Below are 8,784 nucleotides of genomic sequence, written 5' to 3' on the forward strand. Positions count from 1 at the left end.
CATCTCTGTCCATCTGTCTGGGAGGCTGTCCATCTTACACAGGTCTACTGAGCACCTCCAATGTGTCAGGCTCCAGGGACACGGTGGCGGACACGGTGGCAAACAAAAGCCAGCACTGCAGAGAAAACGGCCTGTGTGCTCAGAATGTGACTAGGAGTCCCAGGCTCTGGGCTGCTCGAGCCCACATGGCCAGACTGGGAGGCTCTGTGAAGGGAGGGGGTCAGGGAGCCTTTGCGGAGCTGACCTTTAAGGTCAGCAGGATGGGGAGAGGCCAGGTGAAAGGAGGAGGATGGGAGAGAAGTCAGAGAATGGAGGCAAAGCACAGAGATGAGGGAAGACCTGCCATGTTCTGCAGTGTTGCCCAGGTCCTAATGATGAGAGACGCAGCTGGCAAGGAAGGTGGGAAGACCACATAGGGCCAGTATCCTGCTAAGGAACTAGAGGGTGGGGACATCTGGGGGGTGCTGGAAACCCAAAAGGTTTAAGCAGGTGAACGACAATTTCAGATAACTCCCAGGTCAGTGTGTAGACATTGGAACTGGGAACTTTGCAAGGTGGGGGCAGGGAGATACTTTTATTGTTCCCTGTTTGCAGAAGTAGAAGCTGAGGCTTGAGAGGTGAAGAGGCTTGTGGGAAGTGTCACAGGCCTAGGTGTGGAGCGTGGCTTCAAGCCCTGGCTATTGGGCCACCAGCACAGGCACCCATCCAACTGCTCTGAGCACTTGCTGAGGGTTAAATCGTGTCCTTCAAAAAGATATGTTCAAATCCTAACCCCTGGTACTGGTGACTGTGACCTTATCTGGAAATAGCATCTGTGCAGATGTAATCTTGAGATGAGATCATCCTGGGCTTAGGGTGGGCTCTAAATCCAATGACTGGTGTCCTTATAAGAGAAATCAAAGGGAGACTTTAGGCAGACACAGAGGAGAAGGACATGTGAAAATGGAGGCACACATGGGTGATGCGCCTACATGCCTGAGAATACCAAGGGCTGCTGGCAGCACCAGAAGCTGGCGAGAGGCCTGGGGTGATTCTCTCAGAGCCTCCAGAAGGAACCACCCTGCTTGACACCTTCATTTCAGACTTCCAGCATCTGGAATTGCAAGAGAATGAATTATTGTTGTTTTAAGCCACCTGGTTTTTGATCATTTTTGTTAGAACAGCCCTAGGATATGAATCTAGCCCCCAAAGCCCGCCTCCTGGGGAGAAGCCGGCTTCTTGGCCTGCCACAACTCCCGGAGTTTCCAGCTACTCAACAAGAAAGCAGGGAAGACTCTGAGCCCCCGACTCAGATGGGAAGATGGAGGGGCTCCTCCTCCTGCCTGCTCTCGCCAGGAAAATTCCATGATGTCACCTGCTTCTCCAGGGCATGATCTGAGCTCCTACAAACAGAGAGATAGAGAGAGGCAGACAGACAGTCATCGGGCAGAGCAGGAGGGCCACCCCGTCCGCGTACAGTGGCTCGGAAATCTTAGTGTCTAGAAGTGTTATCTGGAGCGCTTGAAATACCTCCCTGAGTCCCACCCCCAGTGGTTCTGATTCAGTCAGTGTGAGGTGGGGCCTGGGAATGTATATGTCTCCCCAGCTCCCAGCGACCTTGACACTGCTGGTTTGGGGACCACACTTTGAGTAGCACCGTTCCAGGCAGAGAGGGCTGCTTAAGTAGAGGCTGGGAGACAAAAGGCAGTGGAGCAGAGGTGGAGTCTGCGCAGACAGCAGCTATCATGGAGCTCAGCAACAAGGCTATGGGTGGGACAGGTCATGCGGAGGAGGGCAGGTGCTCGCCAAAGCCAGGATGGTAGCACGAGGGTCTGCTTGAGGGAAGGGGAGCCATGCATGGGCCAGCACATACGGAACATAGAAGGGGCAGCCAAGTGGCAGATGGGGCCTTTGGTCAAGGGCCTTGAGTAAACATGAAAGTCAGTGGCTGCCAACATGGTGGTTTAGAGAGGGCACCCCATCCTCAGACCGGCGGGGGGGTTGTCAGCTCACAAACATCAGTCCCCTCAACAGTGGCTCCATTAACCAAACTGGGTGCCAAAACTTTCTCAGAATCTCTAGCCTGCAACCTGCAGTGCCCAGGCTCACAGGTGGACTTTGCTGACAGGGGCCCAGATGCTGCTAACACTGAAACCCATCAAGAAGCTTGGAGGGCATGCAGGCCCCATTCCCCTTTGAGTTATTCTCAAAAGGCAAGACACCTTCCATCTGCAATGCCAGGCCCCAGCTTTGCCAATGCCGCCCACCCCCCATGGAGTCCGGCTGGGCCCAGAGTGCTTAATGCAGTGCGCAGGGCCCTCCACAGATCTTTCCCAGCTGGTAAGAGCTGTTTTCTTTTCCCCTCTAAGAGGTTTGTTCCTGGTCATAAATTCTGCAGGCCCAGTCGGCCAGAGTAGGATGTACACGTTGGTAAACACTGTAGTTCAAAACACGCTTCACGCTTCACAGCTGAAAAAGGCAACCCCGACAATGGAGCCTTGTCCCCGGCAGCAACTCTAACGGCCACCTTCTTTGATTCCTTAACCTTGCTGTGGGATTCTATGAAATTGGTCCCATTCTCTGGGGTCCATCAAACGTGCATTTAAACGACTTCATTAGCATCTTTCTCTGATCCATAACCACTGGGCAAATCCAAAAGTCATTTCGGTGAGGGCAGCCGTGGTTTTCTATCTGGTGAACATCTAAAACTCCTTGACAAAGTTCCTTTTAAAATTTACTTCTTTTGTTCCGTCTTCGTCTTCTGTTGAGATCTTTAGTGGCCAATGTACTCCGAGATGACTTGGGGACAAAAATCCCGTCTGGCCCAGACAGTAAATCTAGCCTCCATTCAGACGGGTTAAATGCATGCTTTATGCCTATTGTCCCCGGCTCTCAAAAAGCTCCTGCGCCTTTAAGGGTTTCCTACAATAAATTAAGCCCATTGCAAGATGGTGGATGGAAAGAGGGCCTGCCTGGCTGCTGTCGGAAGGCCAGGCTGGGCCAGGCCACAGGGCCGGGGCCCGACACAGCCCACCCATCACCCTGGACCTCTGGCCTCTTAGGTATCTGGGATTCTCCTTTGTAAGAGGTAAAAAAAGCCCAACTTGAAGTGGATTCAGCCACAATGTATTGGACGGTGAACACGAAGTGCAGGAGGAAGGCGGGGGTTGGTTGTGGTAGGGAGGGGCCTGCTTCAGGCACCACAGGCCCCAGGTCCCGGCGGCCCTCGGCCCCTCTGGCCACACCCTCTAGGGCTCTGCTGACCCCTCCCCAGCTTCCTCCGGGCATTCGTAACATGGCGGGAGCAGTGCAAACCTCGCGTCTACTAGGAAGCAGCAAGAGTCTTTCCCAGCATTCCCCAATAAGAGCGTCATTGGCTGTGGTTGGGGCACGTGACAGTCCCTGACCAATCACTGAGGCCTGGGTCTGATTGGCTAGGCCTGGGTCACATGGCCCATTTGTGGCCTAGCGGGTGAACCCAAGCTTGAAGGGGATCCTGGCCAGGAGGGGTCCTGCTTAGAGGAAAGTTGGGTTACAGTTCCCAGAAGAGGTGGAAAGGGGTGCTGGGTAGCCAGAACACACACTGGTTGTGATCTGTAACCAAGGGCATCACCTTTGTCCCACATTCTGAAATTCACAGTGGCAGGTGGTGACTCAGAGGCTGGAACCCAGCCCTGAAAGACCCATTGCCTTTCTCTGTTCTGTACCCTCTTCCCATAGATATTTTTATCCTGTTACCCTGTGGTCATCAGGATGCCTCCCATTTATATGCAATTCCTATGGGCTCCTGATGCTTTCCCTGATTTCTCCCAGGAGAGACTGTTGGGTGTTGGGTTGTTGGGGAAGGGAATTAGTGTTCTGTAGTCTGGAGTTCACTGGTCTGCAGACTGCTAAAAATCTGGGGTCTACGTCTGCCAGGGATAATGTCTGTGGCTGATATGGGGACCAAGGGCAAAAGGATCAGTGATTTCAGCAGATGCCTTTACGCCCCGAGTCTCTGGCTGTGGACTAGTCCAGTAGAAAGAGTGTCTCGGAGCGTGGCAGAGTCCCAGTCCCCTGTCTTTCTTACTGTCAAAACCAAGGTTTGGGCAATCGTTGATCTAGGTAAAAAAGTGATGTTTTTCAGCCTTCTTTGCTTATGTGGTGACAATGTGACACAGTTGTGGCTAATGACATGTAAGATGAGTTATTGGATGGGGCTTCTGGGAGAACCCTTAATAAGCTGAATGAGCCCTTGTGCCCTTTCTGGGCTCCTCCTGTCCTAAACACAGATGTGAAGCAATGTACGAGAGCTCCTATTCTACTATAGCTGTCTATATTTAACACTATCAAGCTTCCCTTTTTTTGCCAGTCTGACGGATACGATGGGGCATCACTTACTGCTTTCATTCCCATTTCCTTGATTATTATTGAGGTTGGCTGTAGTGTCTATTCTGGTTTCTTTCTCTAAATTTTGACTCGTTGTATCCTTTGACCATTTTTCTAAATTTGCAGACATCTTTGATATATTCTAATACAAATCCTTTGTCAGTTATAAGTATTGCATATATCTTCTTCTTTGTGGCTGGTCTCTTCATTTTTCCCACAGTATCTTTGGTCATACTAAAGTTTGTTGTTGTTGTTGTGTGTGTGTGTTTACATTTGATACAGTTAAATTAAATCTTGTTTTGGTTGTACTTTTTGTGTTAGTTTAATACATTTCCTTATCTTGGTGTCAGAAAGATATTCGATCAGGATTTATTTTCAAATTGTATGGATTCTCTGTGTACATTTTGGTCTTTGGCTCAACTGGAATTTATTTCTTTTTGTAGGTGTAAGGAAAGGATCTGTTTTTATCTTGTTTTCCTTTGTAAAACCATTTGTCCCCAATCCATGTATTGAATTCTTTTTCTTTGCTTTCTTTCTTTTTTTCTACAGATATATTCTTATATATTGTTTCCATAAAATTTCTCTCTATTTTGTCCCATCAATCTGTTTATTCCTGCAATAATACCACACAGTTTTAATTATGATAGTTTTACTGTTAATCTTTATCTGTGGTATGACTCTTTCTTACCCTTTCCTTCCTTCCCTACCTCCTCTTCCTTGTCTTCCTTTTTCAAGACTTTCTTCCTGTTTGTAGCACCTTAGTCATTCACATAAATTTTAGGATTACCTTGTTAAGTTTTATGAAATAGTCTGTTGGAATTTTGGTTAGACTTGCCTTAATTCATACATTAAGTGGAGTAGAATTGTCATCTTTACAATATTGAGTGCTACTCAGGAGCATGGCATATCTCTTAATTTATTTAATGCTTCCTTTGTGTCTTTCCATGAAGATTTAGAATTTTCTCCATAGGTCTTGCATGTCTTTTGTTAGACTTCTTTCTATGTGCTGCTCTTTATTTAATGCTATTTTAAGTGTTATCTTTTGAAGTTACTTTTATGATTGTTGATGAATTAGAATGCAATTGAATCTGTTTAGATTTTCTCATAAGAAAATAGTTCGTTGGTAAATAATGGCAAATAGACATCGTTAATTAAGTCAACAGATAAGTCGAATTTCAAAAAATATTCTATTAAGGACCAAATAAAAACAAAACGGAAAGGAGAAACATAGGGGAATATAAAAGAGAAGACAAATGGACCTAAATTCAACTATATACAAAATTATGCTAACAAATGTAACATTCTGAGAGAGAGAGAAAGAGAAAGAAGACCCAACCTGCTGTCAACAAGAGACACATTTTAAGTATAAAGACACAGATAGATTGAAAGTAAATAGGTGGAAAAGTATATACCATGCAAACGATAAGCATAAGAAGGTTCGTTGAAGGGGTTGTATTAAAATCAGATAAACTTCTAGGCAAGGTGCAATAACTGATATAAAGAGGAACATTTCATAAAAACATAATAAATAACACTTGTAATAAAGTACTTAATAGCAAAGGGACATTTATAAGGAAGATACAATAGGATATATATATCTGTTAATGGATCTTCAACATGAATGAAGCAAAATTTGACAAAATTGCAGGGTGAAAAATATCCACAAATACAATTGGAAATTTTAGTATCTCTCTCTCTCAGCAACTGATAGAACAACTGGACAGAAACTGAGAGAAGACATGGAAAAGCTAAGCATAAGTATCCTATTAACTGCCTTTGTTGAATTGATACTTATAAAAATCAACATCCCCAAAGAGAGAATACACATTTTTTTCATATTGATTATGATGGACTATATGCTGCACCATACATGAGAATTGTTACTGTTCTTGTCTTTTTCCCTCTGTATATAATGTATCTTTTTCTCTGGCTGCATTCAAGATTTTCTCTTTATTGCTTGTTTGATTACAATATGCCTTGGTGTAGTTGTGTTTACCTTTTATCCTGCATGGGATTCCTTAGGCTTCTTGGCTCTGTGGGTTTAGAGTTTACATTATATTTGGAAGATTTTCAGCCATTGTTTCTTCAGATATTTTTCATGTCGCCTTTGTATTAATCATCTTGTGCTATGTAAATGTTTACCCCAAAACTTAGTGGCTTGAAACAATAAGTGTATTATCTCACGCAGTGTTTTGTGGGTGAGAAATTTGGTAGAAGCTGAGCTGGGTACCACTGGCTGAAGGTCTCTCATAATAAGTTTACAGTCAAAGTGTTGGGCTGCAGACATCTAAAAGTAGCAGTTCTTCCCCAGATGGGCCTCTTTAGAGGGCTGCTCGAGTGCTCTCATGACATGGCGGAGGCTTGCCCAAGAATATGTGGTTCAAGAGAGAATAAGATAGAAGCCACAATGTCTTCTATAGGCGTGCTTTCCTTTCGAGGAGTTTGCTTCGGTCAAACTGGTTGATTGTGTTAAGCTGTCTATATTCCTCTTAATTTTCTGTGGAGTTGTTCTGCTAGTTAGAGAGAAGTGTTAAAATCTTCACCTAACATTGTGGATTTTTACATTTCTTTTTTCAGTTATGTCTGTTTGTGCTTAGTGTGTTTTGAAACACTCTTATTCATTGCGTACACATTTAGAATGGTTATATCTTGGTTAAGTGACTTTAGCGTTATGAAACATCCCTCTTTATATCTTTTTCCATCCTTTTACTTTAACCTTTGTGTATATGTGTATCTAAAGTGGATTTTTTGTATACAGCACATAGCTGGGTCTGGATCTTTTATTCAGCCTGACAACATCCATGCAGAATTTTGACGGTGACTTAAACTTTCCTCTAAGTCAAAATTGCTACAACATGTTCTGGGTCACATTTTTTCAGGACTTCAGAGGATACGTCTCTCCAGGGGATGTGTCATCATTTCAAATCCGTCCTCTGCAGTCAGCAGGGATGCTTCCATTTTGGAGATGAGAATATTGAGCTTCCACGAGGGGAGGTGAAGTACTTGAGTCCACTCCCATGGCCACCAGAGGCTGAAGTATGACTCTCTGGATCCTGGCCAGCCCTCCTTTTCCCATCACAGCTGCAACTGTGGGGAAGGAGGATGATTATAAACTGACCCTGTGGGTTGAGGTGGAGACCTCCAGGTTCCCATGAAGAGTTCTCCCTTTTTCGCAAAAATAAATGAATTAATATAGGCCATTTTGTATTCAAATTAGATTGATCAGGGGCTGTTTAAGCAACCACATCAGAAGGCTCTTTTTCCCTTTTGATATTAAAGTGTCTTTTCCAGAAACTGTAGGAGGTGGGGTTTCCCTAGAATGAATTGACAGCTTGTCCTATTTTTAAAAAAAGAAAAGCCTTGTACACCTCTTCCCACATCTTCACTGGCAGCAGAATGAGCACAATGGAAAGAGATTTGTGATTTTTTTTTTTTTTTTTTTTAAGAGAAAACACTCACAGCCTTCTGCTTGGTGTAAGGCTGAAGTAGGGCAAAAGGGGAAACTGAGCATGAGCAGGGGATAGAATATCAAAGGCAATAAGTCCTTTCGGCCCCATCTGGACTCTTCTCCCATCCCACAGAAAACCTCCCCAGCCAGTCTGGAGGTGGGTGGATGGCGAGGGTCCCCTTTCATAGGTCATTTGATCCGCTCCCTGCCCACCCTCTGCTGGTTTGGGTTAGCCCTGGAAACCACCCACATTTTTCATCTGTCCAGAGAAATCAGGAGGGGACAAACACCTCTCTTGGGTTTTCCAATCAAACACGGAGGGAAGGGAGCATTTTAATCCTCAAGAATCTCCTCGCCAGGGAAGTGAACCCCTGCGAGACACTGTGGATGTGTAAAAGCCAGCCCTGCCCCCGATCGCCCAGCGCTCAGTGGTAAAGATGACATGGACATGCCAACACTGAGGCTCAGGCATGAGAGATGTCAGCCCCATCCCGGGACACTGTGACAGTGGGGGCAAGGAAGACTGCTGGTCAGAAACGGGGTTCAGAGGCAGACCCAACCAACACTGACGAAGCTCCTGCCATGTGCTGCTATAGGAGGCAGGTGTGCTCTGGGATCATTTGGCAGCTTGTACTCATCGTTAAAAGAGGAAAACTGGCCGGGCGCGGTGACTCACGCCTGTAATCCCAGCACTTTGGGAGGCCGAGGCGGGCGGATCACGAAGTCAGGAGATCGAGACCATCCTGGCCAACTTGGTGAAACTCCGTCTCTACTAAAAATACAAAAATTAGCTGGGCGTGGTGGCATGCGCCTGTAATCCCAGCTATTCGGGAGGCTGAGGCAAGAGAATCGCTTGAATCAGGGAGACGGAGGTTGCAGTGAGCCAAGATCATGCCACTGCACTCCAGCCTGGGGACAGAGCAGGACTCCTTCTTTTTTTTTTTTTTTTTTTTTTTTTTTTTTTTTTTTTTTTTTTTTTTTTTTTTTTT

Source organism: Rhinopithecus bieti, unplaced genomic scaffold (assembly GCF_001698545.2).
Source record: "Rhinopithecus bieti isolate Rb0 unplaced genomic scaffold, ASM169854v2 scaffold_1014, whole genome shotgun sequence".
NCBI lineage: Eukaryota > Metazoa > Chordata > Mammalia > Primates > Cercopithecidae > Rhinopithecus > Rhinopithecus bieti.